The sequence below is a fragment of the Bombina bombina genome, chromosome 2, assembly GCF_027579735.1.
Source record: "Bombina bombina isolate aBomBom1 chromosome 2, aBomBom1.pri, whole genome shotgun sequence".
NCBI classification, from domain to species: domain Eukaryota; kingdom Metazoa; phylum Chordata; class Amphibia; order Anura; family Bombinatoridae; genus Bombina; species Bombina bombina.
Genome location: NC_069500.1, coordinates 778,273,981 through 778,290,256, shown reverse-complemented (window position 1 = coordinate 778,290,256; position 16,276 = coordinate 778,273,981). Strand labels below are relative to the sequence as shown.

At 38.8% G+C, this 16,276-nt stretch overlaps 1 protein-coding gene across 1 annotated transcript in view; it reads right to left on the bottom strand.

The window, feature by feature from the left end:
• Positions 1 to 14,850, bottom strand: part of PIK3R2 (phosphoinositide-3-kinase regulatory subunit 2) — a 233,576-nt gene extending 218,726 nt beyond the window's left edge. The window contains exon 1 of the mRNA XM_053702938.1: positions 14,714 to 14,850. The gene's annotated coding sequence lies outside the window, so the exon portion shown is untranslated. The remainder of the gene's footprint in view (positions 1 to 14,713) is intronic.
• Positions 14,851 to 16,276: the final 1,426 nt, after the last annotated feature.

Sequence of the window (16,276 nt, the reverse complement as noted above, 5' to 3'; positions counted from 1 at the left end):
AGAGGACAGAGTTGCAGTAATCAAGGCGGGAAAGAATGAGAGAGTGGATTAAAATCTTAGTTGTGTCTTGTGTAAGGAAGTGTCTAATTTTAGAGATGTTTTTAAGGTGAAAGTGGCAGGCTTTAGCCAATGACTGAATGTGAGGAGTGAAGGAAAGATCTGAGTCGAATGTGACCCCGAGACATCGGGCGTGCAGGGTAGGGGTAATGATGGAGTTGTCGACAGTTATAGAGATATTGGGGGTGGAGATTTTGGAAGAAGGGGGGAAAATGAGGAGCTCAGTTTTGGAGAGATTTAGCTTGAGGTAGTGAGAGGACATCCAGGAAGAGATGTGAGAAAGACAGTTAGAGACACGGGTTAGCAAGGAAGGAGATAGTTCTGGTGCAGAGAAGTAGATTTGGGTGTCATCGGCATACAAATGATATTGGAAACCGTGGGACTTAATTAGGGAACCTAGTGATGACGTATAGATTGAGAAGAGAAGGGACCGAGGACAGAGCCTTGCGGTACTCCGACAGAAAGTGGTGACGGGGCAGAGGAGGCCCCAGAGAAGGCTACACTGAAGGTACGGTTTGACAGATAGGAAGAGAGCCACGAAAGGGCTGTGTCACAGATGCCGAAGGATTGGAGGGTTTGGAGCAGAAGAGGGTGGTCGACAGTGTCAAAGGCTGCGGACAGATCAAGGAGAATAAGCAGAGAGAAGTGGCCTTTTGATTTTGCTGTAAGTAGGTTGTTGGTGACCTTAACAATAGCTGTCTCTGTGGAGTGATAGGGACGAAATCCAGATTGCAGCGGGTCAAGAAGGGAGTTTAACGTAAGGAAATGGGATAGGCGTGCATATACTAGTTTTTCGAGAAGCTTTGAAGCAAGAGGGAGGAGGGAAATTGGGCGGTAGTTGGATGGGGAGGTAGGATCAAGGGAAGGTTTTATATTAATCAGTATGAGATTGTAATATAATAGTTAAACAACATTGCAATATATTTTCACTATCTATTTGTCCCCTTTTTCCTGTAATTTAAGCCTTTGAGTGCTAAGCACTTTCCCGCCTGGGTGCTAAGCTTTAAGGATTTTTTCTATTTTGTTATTTTTTGAAAAAAATGTTTTTTGTTTTGTTTTGTTTTTTCAGATCCCCAAGAATTACACTGTTGGAATGGTTAGGTGATCACCTTTCCAACAGTGGGTCTAGGGGATCTGTAGCTGCTTAGATGCCCGAGATACAGGCTTCTAAGGAGCATGCCCCCTGCTCCTATACTTAACATTGTTAAGTATAAAATTGTGCGATCACGTCATTGCGCGTGACGTCATTGCGCGTGACGTCACCGCGCATAACGTGAAGCCCCAGCGATGTCTTTCACTATGCAGGCCCGATCGCCGGAGTAGGAGCGGGTGGGAGCCCCCATATCTCCCTCAAGGTGAGAGAGTGCTAGCGACTGCTCTGAGCCGTCGTTAGCACCAGAGTGGGAAACTCTACAACGGCTCAGAGCCGTCGTTGGCACTCAAGGGGTTAATTCCGAAAACTGTTTTCTAAAATTCCACTGAGTTTCTATAAAAGTAATGGGTGTTATCTCACTCTCCAAAATTGTTTTCCCTTAATGTGTTTCTGATTACTTTATTTACAAATGGCAGAGTATAAAATGTATGAGAATTTGCATTTTAAAAGGTTTGTTAAATAGCTAATTTTGTGTTTTGAAGCCACAACCTAATAACATGGGTTGAGCTTGTAGGTATAATCAGACCTCATTACTTTATCACATTGTATACATATACCTGCCTCTTTATCTTATATCTGTCTGTAAACCAATCACCAATACTTGGAGAGAATAATGGAAATATAACACTTGGAGTGTCATTTCATCTGCTGGCTGTGTTTACACAACTTATCTATAGCTTGGACCTAAGCCCAGAAACTTTCACAATAGGTGGGGATACCATAGGCTAAATCAACTATTTCAAATGCCAATATAAGGGTAAAGGAAATACTTGTAAACAATTTAATACACTCCAGCAGGTAAAGTGGATCATTGGGAACAAATTAAAGGGGAGACATTGTTAAGTAGACTGCCCTTTTAATAGAAACGAAACCTTTACACACATTTTTAAGAATTAAACATTTAATATAATAGGTAAAACATACATCTACAGATTATTCTAAGGATAACCTTTGCTTTGAACCCATTGCTGTTTCTAGCATGTATTTACTGTTTAACATCCATTTAACAGATTGTAGAAGACAAGACAATGATTAATTACACACCATATGGTGAACATAGGCATTTAAGTAAACAGAAGACCATTGAAATGGACATAAAAACACAAACAAAATGTTTGATATAATAATGTATTAAAGCAAAGATTAGCTAGAGAATAGCACTCAAATGTATTTTTCAGAATTATATTAGCTGCTTAAATATAGAAGAAATAAGTGTAAAATGTCTTTAGGGGGTAATGGGTGCCACCACATTTTAATAAAACAAAATCATGTTGATAACTTAACTGTCATTGTAGTGCAAAGAAGACCATGTAATGTGTGCATAACACAATGTGGAACTCAATGTTTTAACCCCAGCAAATATTTTAAAACACATAGGCAAAATCTTGCTCTGGAGCCACAAGCATTGCAGCTTCAAAGCTGAACACTGCCAGTGATTGGTATGGGCGTTCAACTGTCGCTGCCAAATGGCTCACTGGCTGTTTCCTGCTTGAGTCCAGCATTTCTCTGCAGCTCCTGAGCAGGATTTAATCTGTGTGTTTAACTCATTTTGCAGAGGTTCAGCACAGTTTCACATAGAGTAGTATAACTGCAAACTTTGAGGATGCTGAGGTTCCTTTGTTAGGCAATTAATCGCATTATATGAGGAAATGCAATATCTGAATCACAAGAGACTGCAATTTATTTATGAAAACAAAACTGCTCCTTTACGTTGTTTCTACAAGCAGCAAGAATTGATCACTCCTCCGGGGGCTCAGACCAGGAAGTGTCACAGCACCGCATACACACACATTAATATATATATATATATCGTTTTACAACGGTTCAATTTACACCGTTTCAGAATAACAACCTTTTTTTCCAGTCATGTGACTGCTATTGAAAAGCATTGAGAAGCAGTGCATTTATTAAAATAGCCAGTAGGTGGAGCTGTCCGCTTGTGTCACAGCAAAGCCAAGCAAGCTGAAAATAATCAGTTTAACCAGACCTGAGCTATCGAGCAGCTTTCAAAGGAACAAGGTCTTCCTGTCTATAACTCAGTCCAGATTGGAATGCATAGAAAGAACTGTTTGCAGAAAAATGCAAGTCTGTGTTGTGTGATTATTTTATTAGGTTTATAATGCTGTCTAGCATTTAAAGTCTTCATTTCAAAGCTTTAAAAATAATGTATGTGTTACTTATGACAATTTTGAGAGGGGCCTGGAACCTATCTCCTGCACTTCCCATTGACTTCCATTATAAACTGGGTTTCAATTTACAACCATTCCTTCTGGAACCTAACCTTTTGCATAGCACGCAGCCGTTTCAGCGCATGTCTCACGTCTCAGCTGTTACTATGGGAGGCTCAGCTTGGTCTCTGCTTTAGTACTGCCATATGTTTAATGACAACTAATGCAGCAAATGATGCAGGCACATAGCAACATGGCATTTTTTTTTGTAATAAAATTATAAAGTTTGCCATGTCCCTGCATAGGTTACACACATCTAAAAAAAAAAATATTTATTTTTTATTTAACCTCGCCTCCTAGCCTTTCACGGTTTGCAAAGCTTACTCCTGAATTTAAGAAGTTAAAGGAACAGTCTACTCCAGAATTTTATTGTTTAAAAAGATAGATAATCCCTTTATTACCCATTCCCCAGATTTACATAACCAACACAGTTATATCATCTAGTCTAGTGTAACCAAGCATTTCAATGCATATATATAGCCTCAGGAGGTTGTCTCCGTTAAGTTTAGTTTTTTTTTTTTATAAAGTAAACTACAATTCTCATTTGGAAATCTGTTTAATCTCACTACCTACTTGCATTTGTTGATTAAAGGGACAGTCAACACCAGAATATTTGTTGTTGTATTGTTAGGTCCGTCTCCTTATCAATAAAAACCTTAAATAGTTTTGATTTAAATTATTTTGCAAATCAGTCCCTTGGACAAGTAGTTTTTTTAAAAATTTCCACACCCCTATCTCCTTTACTGAGACAAGTTAAGATCAGATATAAATGAGTTTCTATCTAAAAGTAACAATACCAGTGTGCAATATCCCTTTAAAATATAAACAAAGTGGCAGAAATATGGAAAAATGTTCCAGTAGATGAGCTAGAGAAATATACAGAATGTTGGAGCTTGTACAGTGCAGGTAAAAGGTTTTTAGCAATAAAAAAAATAATAATTTTGTTTAGCCACATTCAGCAAACAAGTAGGTATGAGAAATTTGATTTGAGTTTACCACTCTCTTACTTTACAAGGACTGTAAGACCTTCAAATCTCTCAAGCCAAGTGGTAGAAGTCAGATAAGTATCAGTTTGAGTTACTGTAAACTAGATGTAATCTTTTGAGCTAGGAATTTCCCTCTAGTAAATAAGGTACAGAACCAGGAATATAGTTTGTTGTAAAAGCAGAGAGATTGTTAAACTGTCACTGATCATCTCAACGTGTTACCCAAATGTGTACACAGGTGAGTAAGCAGCATACCAGGAATAAGTGCAATATGAAAATGCTCTAATTTAAGGTATTTTCTTATTGCACAGCCACACCCATTGCAAACAGGTGCATAAAATCTAGCACATAGCCATGAGTTGGGTTGTACTGAAGAGCTTAGTGACTTTAAATGTGGTACTGTCATAGGATAACACCTTTTTCACAAGTCTGCAAGATGTCAAGCCTATTAGACCTGCCTCGTCAACTTTAAATGCTATTATTGTGAAATGGAAGCATCTACAGCCTAACTACAAAGTGGTACACTGCACAAACTCAAAGAGCTGGGCTGCCCAGTGATGAAGCTTGTAGAGAGTAAAAAATTGTCTATCATTTGTTGCAACTTATTCTAAAGAGTTCCAAATGTCTCTGGAAGCAACATCAGCACAAGAACGGTCAGTTTCCGTAGCCAATCAGCTGTACACAAGCCTCACATCAACATGTGCAATGCCAATCATTGTCTGGAGTGGTGTAAAACAAGCCGCTACTCGACTTTGGACCAGTGAAAAAAGCATCTGGGCTAGGCCCCTTAGTTCTAGTGAAGGGTCATTTTAGACAATTGGGTTTTTCCGACTTTGTGACAACATGGTTTGATGAGTCTGGTGTGCAGGAACTCAAGTGGTCTGCACAAGAGCCCTGACCTCAACCCCAGTGAACTCCTTTGGGGTGAAATGGAAAGCTGCTTGCAAGCCAGACCTTCTAGTCCAACACCGGTGTCTGACCTCACAAATCCTCTTTTGGCTGAATGGGCACAAATTCCCACAGACACACTCTAAAATAATGTGGAAGGCCTTCCCAGAAAAACGGCTGCAAAGGGGGTCTCTATATTAATGCCCATGGTTTCACAATGGGATGCCCAACAAGCTCATATAGGTGTAATGGTCAGGAGTCCATATACTTCAGGCCAAAATGTTTTTTTTTTAAGAAAACAAATACATTTTGAAAAGCCCTCTTTTACATGACAAAGAAAAGAAAGTTGACTATGATACTCCTTTAGGGAAGGTATAATATCTGTGTGTGTAATATACTGTATATGTGTATCAGTATAAATAGTTTGTTTTTTTTGTTTTTTTTAAATTACATTGACATTTTGGTTAAATAATAACCTGATGCACAGGTTTATTTTCCTGAAACGTTTATTAAATATGAAGGAAATTTGTTTCTGGGGATTGCTGCAATCACATTTTAAGAGGAATAAGGACAACAAAATAGGGCATCCATGATTGCAGCAATCCCCACTTTCTTCAGCTGGTAACTAAATCTGCCTTGCTGACCTGATCTGTATGGTGGGGGGGGACATCACCTCATGATGAGGAAGTGCCTAGGAGCAAAGCTCTTTCCTTGTTCCTAGTGGTGTAGAGGTGGGGGGAAGACTTTTATTGTGCCCATATTTCAGCTTCCTCCTTACTTACCTGTATAAAATGGTGCTAAGCCTACCTCAGTATGATCTCATGGAAAATAGCTTAAAGGGATATGAAACCCAATTATTTTCTTTCTTTCATGATTCAGATAGATCATGCAATTTTAAGCAACGTTCTAATTTACTACTATTATCATTATTTTTCTTCGTTCACTTGCAATCTTTATTTGAAAAGCAGGAATGTACCCTTTGGACCGCCACTGTGTGACATAACCGCCACTCCGACTGATGAATTGGGAGTAACGCTCACTAGGCCACCAACGATCCAAGGCCTGTAGGGTGGAGGATCCCTGATAACCGCTTATGATCGGTGATGCCTCGTCATGCTCATTGAACAGGTTAAAGAGAACAAATAAAGTAACATCTATTAAGGGGGAGGGGCACTGTCTAGTAAATTTTCATCAGAGGGAAGGTACGCTGCATAAGACTTTGAAAATCCCTGTTCTATAGCAACACAACAGAAATGTATTGTAATTACAAGGTTTTTACTGCCCCTTTTAATGAACAAATGCATAATAAGACATTGCAAAAGCACTTTCAATTTCAAATAAATAGATTTTTTTCTGACAAATGCCAGTTTGATTTTCCTTAAACCGTGAATCATGTGACGGACATCAGCTAATCACAAAATGCAAATATGTATATGCTGTGAAATCTTGCACATGCGCTCAGTAGGAGCTAGTGCTTCAGAAAGTGTGCGTATAAAAAGATTGTGCACATTTTGATAAAGGGAGTGAACTGGAAAGTTGTTTACAAATAGTGTGCTCTAACTTAATAATGAAAGTTTAATTTGGTTCCTTTAAATGGAGGATTTCAAACTTTCAAGCAAAGGAGATAAACCAACAACAACACGCACATCTTCAGCAATGTACTCTCTCATTTAAAAAAAATAAAATAAAATAAATTTAAAAAGCTGTGAAATTAGAGAGAAGAGTTGAAGATCTGCAAGCACCTTCCTTGAGCAATGTACTTGCAGATGTGCATATCTAAGTACCGTACAAGTCATTAGCCTGCTCTTAACCCATGCTGTAACTAAAGCTGTAGCAATCACAGTATTTACACAACCAATGTCAATTAGCAGGCACAAGAGGTCAGTGACATATGACCAATGTAAACAGGCCCTGGACAATAATTGGGCTACTAATCATTACACCCAACCACCTGCTGCACACACCATTGTCCTCATGTTTGTGACATTGTGCAGACCAGCATTTCTCAACGTCTGCCATAAAAAAGGAACCCAAAAAGGGCAGATCTGAGAGATCATTCTACCTACATTCAGGTGACTGAGCCATCAGTGAATTTGTTAAAGGGACACTAAACCCATTTTTTTTCTTTCATGATTCAGATAGAGAATGCAATTTTAAGCAACTTTCTAATTTACTCCTATTATCATTTTTTCTTCATTCTCTTGCTGTATTTATTTAAAAAGCAGGAATGTGATGCATAGGAACCAGCCCATTTTTGAGTTGAGAACCTGGGTTATGCTTGCTTATTGGTGGGTAAATGTAAACCTCCAATAAGCAAGCACTATCCATGGTGCTGAACCTAAAATTGGCTGGCTGCTAAGATTTACATTCCTGCTCTTAAATAAAGATAGTAAGAAAACAAAGAAAATTAGAAAGTTGCTTAAAATGCCATGCTCTATCTGAATCATGAAAGAAAAAATTTGGGTTCAGTGACCCTTTAAGTCTGTCCTGCACTGTAGTTTATAAATACTGCAAAGAGGCTAAAAAAGGAGGCCCACCATAAAGCATAACCATCTATCTCTGCTTATAACAACAACTTATAAAGTGCTTTTCTCCAGGTTGGACTCTACATACAGTAAGCAGTTATGCCTTTTCTCCAGAAGGCCGCTGTTTCTCAATTATAATCCTCAAGTACACCCTGGGGCCACTTTTTAAAAGGGATAAAACGTTAAACAAACCCCAAAAAATGCTCTATATCAATTATAACTAAATCACTACCTGTGTTTACATTATATATTGTTTATCTTTATATAAAGAATAAAGGTTTATTAATTGGTTCAGATTATTAGACTAATAATATGATCTAGATTCTAGAACATTTACTAATCTCCCTTGCACAAATTCCCAGCAGCTGCTGAAGGGTTAATTAAGACGGTTTTATTTAGAGGTCTTAAAGGGACATTCCAGTGCAAACTATTCTATGGCTATACAGTACCTGGATAGTTTGCAATATACTTGTTGCTAAAAAAAAAAAAAAAAGTATCTGGGTCTTTTTTTTTATATATCTCTTGGGAAGAAAGCACTAAGGGGCGATTTATCAAGGTGAGGCGGACAGGGGCGCACATACGCACCCCTGTCCGCCGCAGCTCGCCTCTGGTGGAATTCAGCATTGCACACAAGCACTATTTTGCGCTCGCATGCAATACCGCAACCCCTGCCAGTGCACAGCCAAGCATGCGCTGGCAGGAGCTGACAATCTCCCCGGTCAGACTAGCCCGGGGAGACTGAAATTGGGGTAGGGAAGCAGCGGTCTGATGACCGCTGCTTGTTAAATACGGCGTGTAAAAACCTGCAGTCATAGACAGGCGAAAGCCTGCCGAAAAGGTTGATAAATCGACCCCTAAGTACTGATCTGGGACGATTGTAAAATTCTGACTGATGTCTATTCCAGAATAGTTTGAGCTTGCATGTGAATTTTAGGTTCAGTAAATTATTTCCATTTAAAATAAATAAATTATTATATATTATTATTATTATTATTTTTTCCACCCCAAGAATGGATCATGAGATCTGTGTGTGACATTCAGGTGTTCATGTCATATACCATACACATTGCCCCATAGTTTTGTACCGACATTAGACAAGGCAAACAGTTTGAAAGATTCATACATGTAAAAGTACTCATTGTCTGGCATTTAAGCTCCTATTGGTTAAACTAGTCTACCTCTCATCCCCTATATACAATTAAATGGAAAAATTTTTTTAAAATATAACCATTGAAGAGTCTGAACAATAGCACTCTTCTTCCCTTGATAACCATCTTGGAAACCAAACTTTTAACACATAGCTGTTTGGGTGTTATTTTACCAGGAAAATGTAATACCTGTTGGAAGGAGTGCAGGGAAATTGATACTTTATCACATATGTGGTGGACATGCAAACATATCAAACTCTTCTGGAATCAATACTGACCAAAATTAAAAAGGAGTCATGTCCGATCCCATTTCATGAGAAAAAGTGGACATCACCTGTTAATTGAGAACCTGTTTCACTTTTAAAGGGACACTTAAGATTGTTCAGAAAGAAAATGCAATTATTTCCACTATGAAATGGATACAGGGTATACGTATTCTGTGACTGGCTGATGTCTATCACATGATACAAGGGGCCAGAAAATGGGAGAAAAATAAAATTTGTCAGAAGAAAAAAAATACTGCTTATTTGAAATCCAAAGTAGGTGTTAAATAATTGTATTTTTATTATGCAATTTTACTGCACTGAGTGGTCCTTTAATTGAATTGTGCCTTACAACCCATACCAAGGAAATGAAAACACATCTCAGTTCTCTACTTCCCTGGTTGCACCAGGTTTCCTCTACCATCGTTCTTGATAATACTAGTATATACTTAGGACACAAACCCATATCCCCAATTCATTAATGGCATGAATATATCAACCATCATAACCCCCTAAAAACTCAACTCTGTTGGGAGGATATCATTAGAATAGATGATTGGGAGTTTCATATCCTCTCTTTTTAATTTTTTGTTTAGCTACACTAAATTATTTTTTGTTTTGGAGTTTTCTACCTCCTTTTTTTTCGATGATATGGGGAAACTAATAACGTTGTAGGTGTTAAAAACATAGCATTACAGCGTCTCTAGTGTTAAAATTACATGCTCTAGTGCTTTTACTATAATGGCCCTTTAAAGGGACAGTTTACTCAAAAATGTTCTCCCCTTTAATTTGTTCTGAATGATCCATTTTACTGCTCGAGTGTATTAAAAGGACCAGTCAACACAGTAGATTTGCATAATGAACAAATGCAAGATAACAAGACAATGCAATAGCACTTAGTCTGAACTTCAAATGAGTAGTAGATATTTTTTCTGACAATTTTAAAAGTTATGTCTTTTTCCACTCCCCCTGTACCATGTGACAGCCATCAGCCAATCACAAATGCATACACGTACCATGTGACAGCCATCAGCCATTCACAAATGCATACACACTTATTCTTGCACATGCTCAGTAGGAGCTGGTGACTCAAAAAGTTTAAATATAAAAACACTGTGCACGTTTAGTTAATGAAAGTAAATTGGAAAGTTGTTTAAAATTGCATGCTCTGAGTAATGAAAGTTTTATTTTGATTGAGTGTCCCTTTAAATTGTTTACAAGTATTTTCATTAACCTTATATTGGCATTTGAATTAGTTTATTTGGCTTGTTGTATCCCCACCCATCCTGAAAGTGTTTGGCCTCAAGGCCAAACTGTGTTAACACAGCCAGTAGAAGAAATTACAATCCCAGTGGGTTATAGAAGAGATAAGGTAATAAAATGTTAATTTGTCATTGTTCTCTCCAAGTATTGGTGATTGGTTTATGGCCAGATATAAGATAATCATGTATATGTACACAATGTGATAAAAGTAATGAGATCTGATTATACCTACAAGCTCAACCCATTTTATTAGGGTGTGGCTTCAAAACACAAACCAGCTAATTCATATACATAAACATAAACCTTAAAAAGCAAATCTCATAAATTTTATACTCTGCAGCTGGTAAAAAAAAAAAAAAGTAATTGGAAACACATTAAGGGAAAAACAATTTTATATTATTATTTTAAGTATTTATGGATTTGTAGAGTTCATCTTATTAAATTATCAAAAAACAATCTTCAGAGTACTTTATTGAGGAGCTGATGGAACCCATACATGAGAGAGCTAACAGCTTATTTGTGAGTGCCATCAGGTTGCAGAAAGCAAGGGAGGAAGGGGCCATAGTTATGAGACAAGCTGAGGTTTAGCAGATTACACAGCAAAGTTGCAGTTCAGTGCAGATTGTTTGGGAAGCATAGGTGCGGATTCTGTAACATCCACACTGCACTGAAACTTTTTGCAAGGGTGTAAGCTTATTGTTTAATGCAGCTGGGAGCTGAAAGGACCAGTAGTCATGTTGGGGGATGGCTATACATCCGGACAGTATAAAAAGCCATGTATACAAAAGGAAGGACAGATTCTACAAACATTATCCAAGAGTTTTCTGCAAACAAGGCTATCCCAGGGACAGACAGACATGCTCCGATATGCACAGGGAGACCACCATGACTCTAATATAAAAGTTATACAAATAAAGGAGAGACTACTCCACTCAATTATAATGATTGAAAATATTTCAAATTCACATCTGTCAACCCCAGAATATTACTAGTGGACACTTAAAAGGGACAGTATACACCAATTTTCATATAACTGCATGTAATAGACACTACTATAAAGAATAATATGCACAGATACTGATATAAAAATCCAGTATAAACCATTTAAAAAAAAACTTACTTAGAAGCTTCCAGTTAAGCTCAGTTTAAAAGGTTACTGTAACACCCACTGCAAGTGGAAAATATCAGACCTTCCCCCTTCATTTGCATATGAAAAGACCCTTTACACAAACAGAAGCAAGGTGGAGTAATTTACTTCGGTATTCTCCTAAAACTTTGGGGCTTGGTTAGGAGTGTGGAGCAAACCTATACATTTTTATAAAAACACTATCAGATGGGCTATATAAATGGATAATCTACAAAACATTTATGCAAAGAAAATCTAGTGTATAATGTCCCTTTATGTCCCATTTATCATAGCATGCACAACATTCCTAGAGGGGCTCCAGTAAGAATTGCATGCTTTGTGACAGTCCCAGAGGGGATCCAGTCAGTTTTGCATGCTTTGCTTTGTGACAGTCCTAGAGGGGATCCAGTCAGTCGTGCATGCTTTATGACAGTCACAGAGGGGATCCAGTCAGTTGTGCATGCTTTGTGACAGTCCTAGAGCTGATCCAGTCAGTCGTGCATGCTTTGTGACAGTCCTAGAGCTGATCCAGTCAGTCGTGCATGCTTTGTGACAGTCCTAGAGCTGATCCAGTCAGTCGTGCATGCTTTGTGACAGTCCTAGAGCTGATCCAGTCAGTCGTGCATGCTTTGTGACAGTTCTAGAGGGGATCCAGTCAGTTGTGCATGCTTTGCGACAGTCCTAGAGGGGATCCAGTCAGTCGTGCATGCTTTGTGACAGTCCTAGAGCTGATCCAGTCAGTCGTGCATGCTTTGTGACAGTCCTAGAGCTGATCCAGTCAGTCGTGCATGCTTTGTGACAGTTCTAGAGGGGATCCAGTTAGTTGTGCATGCTTTGTGACAGTCCTAGAGGGGATCCAGTCAGTTGTGCATGCTTTGTGACAGTCCTAGAGGGTATTGAGTCAGTCATGCATGCTTTGTGACAGTCCTAGAGGGGATCCAGTCAGTTGTGCATGCTTTGTGACAGTGCTCGAAGGGATCCAGTCAGTTGTGCATGCTTTGTGACAGTCCTAGAGGGGATCCAGTCAGTTGTGTATGCTTTGTGAAAGTCCCAGAGGGGATCCAGTCAGTTGTGCATGCTTTGTGACAATGCTGAAATGGATCCATTCAGTTGTGCATGCTTTGTGACAGTCCTAGAGTGGATCTATACAGTTTTGCATGTATGTTTTGTGACAGTCCTAGAGGGGATTCAGTTTATTTTGCATGCTTTGTGACAGTGCTCAAAGGGCTCTAGTCAGTTTTGCCTGCTTTGTGAGTGTAAGAATAGATCCAGTCAGTTTTGCCTGCTTAATGACAGTGCTAGAATGGATCCAGTCAGCTGTGCATGCTTTGTGACAGTGCTAGATTGACTGAAACCCCTAAAGGACTGTTGAGAGTGGACACATGTAAAACAGACTGGATCCCTTAAAGCAGTGCTTTCCAAACTGTGTGTCGGGACACACTAGTGTGTCGGCAGCAGTGTGTAGATGTGTCCCTGCTTCAGCACAAATTTTTTAAAATTTAATTATTTTTTTTTAAATAGTTTTTTGGTTTCTGACTTTCCACCTGCCTGCCACACAGATATCACATGGTTGACACGTGATTGATACCTAGTGGGTCACAGATCATCTTAACCAATTGGCACAGCTCAGTGGGAACTGAAAGTATTACCATTGGCGACACATTGGCTTGTGACTGCACGTGTAGCCAGTGAGTGGGACAGCAGTGTGTTTGCAGCCCGGGCAGTAGTCAGTCGGACTCACAGAGCTCTGAGGGTGGCAGCTTAAACGCTGAGCAGAAGTCAGTGGGATTTTTTTGCAACTAGCTCCCAGTAGTGCATTGCTGCTCCTGTTCTTGATATATGGATAGGAAGTGGAAGCTTAAAAATGCTTGATGATGAAATGCGTCTTTATCTAATATTCCACCAAATATTCCGAAACTGTTCATCCCATCAACCTCATACATCCCATTAAAATAGTAAGTAGCTATTAGTGATATTAAACTTTTTTTAATTCTTGCACATACATACTGTTACTTGTAAATACATTTAGTTATATCATTTATGTTTGTGTCCGTATCTCTTAAAACAAGTTAGTTTAACCTCCTGTTTGCTAGTACAACTGAATTACCGTGTCGCGAAATGATGTAGGTCTAAAAAGTGTGTCACCAACATGAAAAGTTTGGAAAGCTCTGCCTTAAAGCATTGAGATAAATGAGACTTTTTGGATCCGGGCCCATTTATGACTGCTGAGATGCATACAAGAATTCTGTATCCATCATAGATCCTTACTTGAGTTAATACAACCAGTCTTACATGCTTCTTGATAGTCCCAAAGGGTATGCAGTATTGAGTGGTTGACATTCAATCCTAAAACGATTCCATATACTCTGAAGGCTAGTTGGGATGCTGTGAGTTTTGCATGCTCAAAAGTCCAAGAGTAGTCCTGTGGATTTTACACCCACAAATCCTAGATGTGACAAAGTAAGACTTGCATGCACAATCCTAAAGGTAGTTTTTAATATCAATGTGTCCTAGTGGTTCAGCTGAACGTGCATAGCAGCCCCAGCGGGGATAAGGATTTGAATAACATATTCAAGTCCGTTCTTCGTGCAAATCAGCCCTAAAAAAATCCGTTTAAAATGCCTAAATGTCCACACACAAAAAAAAATTAAAAGAGAAAGAAGAGAAAAAAAAAATCAGTCGGTTTTGCATATACTTATTCTATAGGGGGGTCGTTCCTACGGAGATTCCTATAAGCGATTCCGTTTCGCATGACAAGTAACAGTGGAACAGAAAAGAGAATGCAGTGCCAGGGGGTGTAACCAAGAATGTACAATAGTCCCTAGAGAAGCCCAACTCCATATCCGCAGCCATAGGATCCCACTCGGATTTCACCAATGCTAAAGGGTCTCAGCCATAACACTTATGCCCAGCTGTGGCTGCCAAATCCCTAAAGTACACGTGCACAAGGGCCCGGCTGAGCTGGCAAGAGACCCACCAGTTGCCCTCTTTCCAGATCTCCCCACACTCACTAACTTTCCTGTCTCTATTTCATATAGCTTTTTATTTGCATCCAATATTAAATCCAAACTCTCACCTCTTCCCGGTACTTCTTCTATGCCCTTCTGAATTCTCTGCACACGGCCTCGTCCTGTCCTGTCCTCCAGCCTTCCCTTCACACGGCGAAGATCCCGGGAGCTGCCATGATGCAGCCTGGAGAAGAAGACAGGCGAGTTTCTACGGAAAGTACCGAGTAGCCGAGAACTGGCGGAAACTATCGAAGTGTAGCGAGCTTACGGAAAAAGCCGAACCCGTACAGCCTTGTTGGAAGAAGCCAAAGATTAGGTCACGGAAACAGCCGAAAGGGTCCGAAACTATGAAGTGGCGGACCGAAAAAAGTCCTCTCCAATTGCAAAGCGAATAAATGACATCACAGAGCCGAAACACTCACCTGTGACATTGCTGTGTCTATTATTATTATTATTATTAATAATAATAATCACCATTATTATTAATAATAACAATTATTATTATTAATACATGTATACTATATTGTTATACCATAAAGTTATATTTATACTATACTGTAGTCTAGTAATTCTAAAAAAACAATGTACATAACTTAAACGACAAGGAAGTTGGTTTCTTATTCAAGCTGTTTCTTATTTGTGAAATTCTGTTTCTTATTCATGGAAGTTGGTTTCTTATTCAATTTTTTTGTCAGACTGCTTTAAATTGACTTTAAAATAAAAAAATAGGTTTTATTAAAATAATAATATGATTCATATAATGTAGTTACACAGAGGTGGAATCTCTTTATATAACAATTAGATATACAAACTTGAAAAAAGGGTATACGTTGGCACCACTACAAATATTACTATTTTGAATAAGTAACATATATTTTCAAAGGGTTAATAACCATTGGGCCACTGATTTCACAATGAATATATACAGGGTAGATCCCCCTCCATGCCATGCAATTGTTTTTAGCCTGGCCCAATGGTGTTTTTGGCACATAAATTGATGCCAACCCTGGCATAGATAACATAATTCTCATTTTTGAATAAATAACAGATACTTTCAAAGGGTTAATAACCATTGGGCCACTGATTTCACTATGCATATATACAGGGTAGAGCCCCCTCCATGCCATGCAATTGTTTTTAGCCTGGCCCAATGGTGTTTTTGGCACAGAAATTGATGCCAACCCTGGCATAGGTGACATAATTCTCATTTTTTAATAAGTAACATATATTTTCAAAGGGTTAATAACGATTGGGCCACTGATTTCACTATGAATATATACAGGGCAGATCCCCTTCCATGACATGCAATTGTTTTTAGCCTGGGCCAATTGTGTTTCGGGCACAGAAATTGATGCCAACACTGGCATAGGTGACATAATTCTCATTTTTGAATAAGTAACAGATATTTTCAAAGGGTTAATAACCATTGGGCCACTGATTTCACTATGAATTTATACAGGGTAGATCCCCCTCCATGTCATGCAATTGTTTTTAGCCTGGCCCAATGGTGCTTTTGGCACAGAAATTGATGCCAACCCTGGCATAGGTGACATATTTCTCGTTTTGAATAAGTAACAGATATTTTCAAAGGGTTAATAACCATTGGGCCACTGATTTCAATATAAATATAT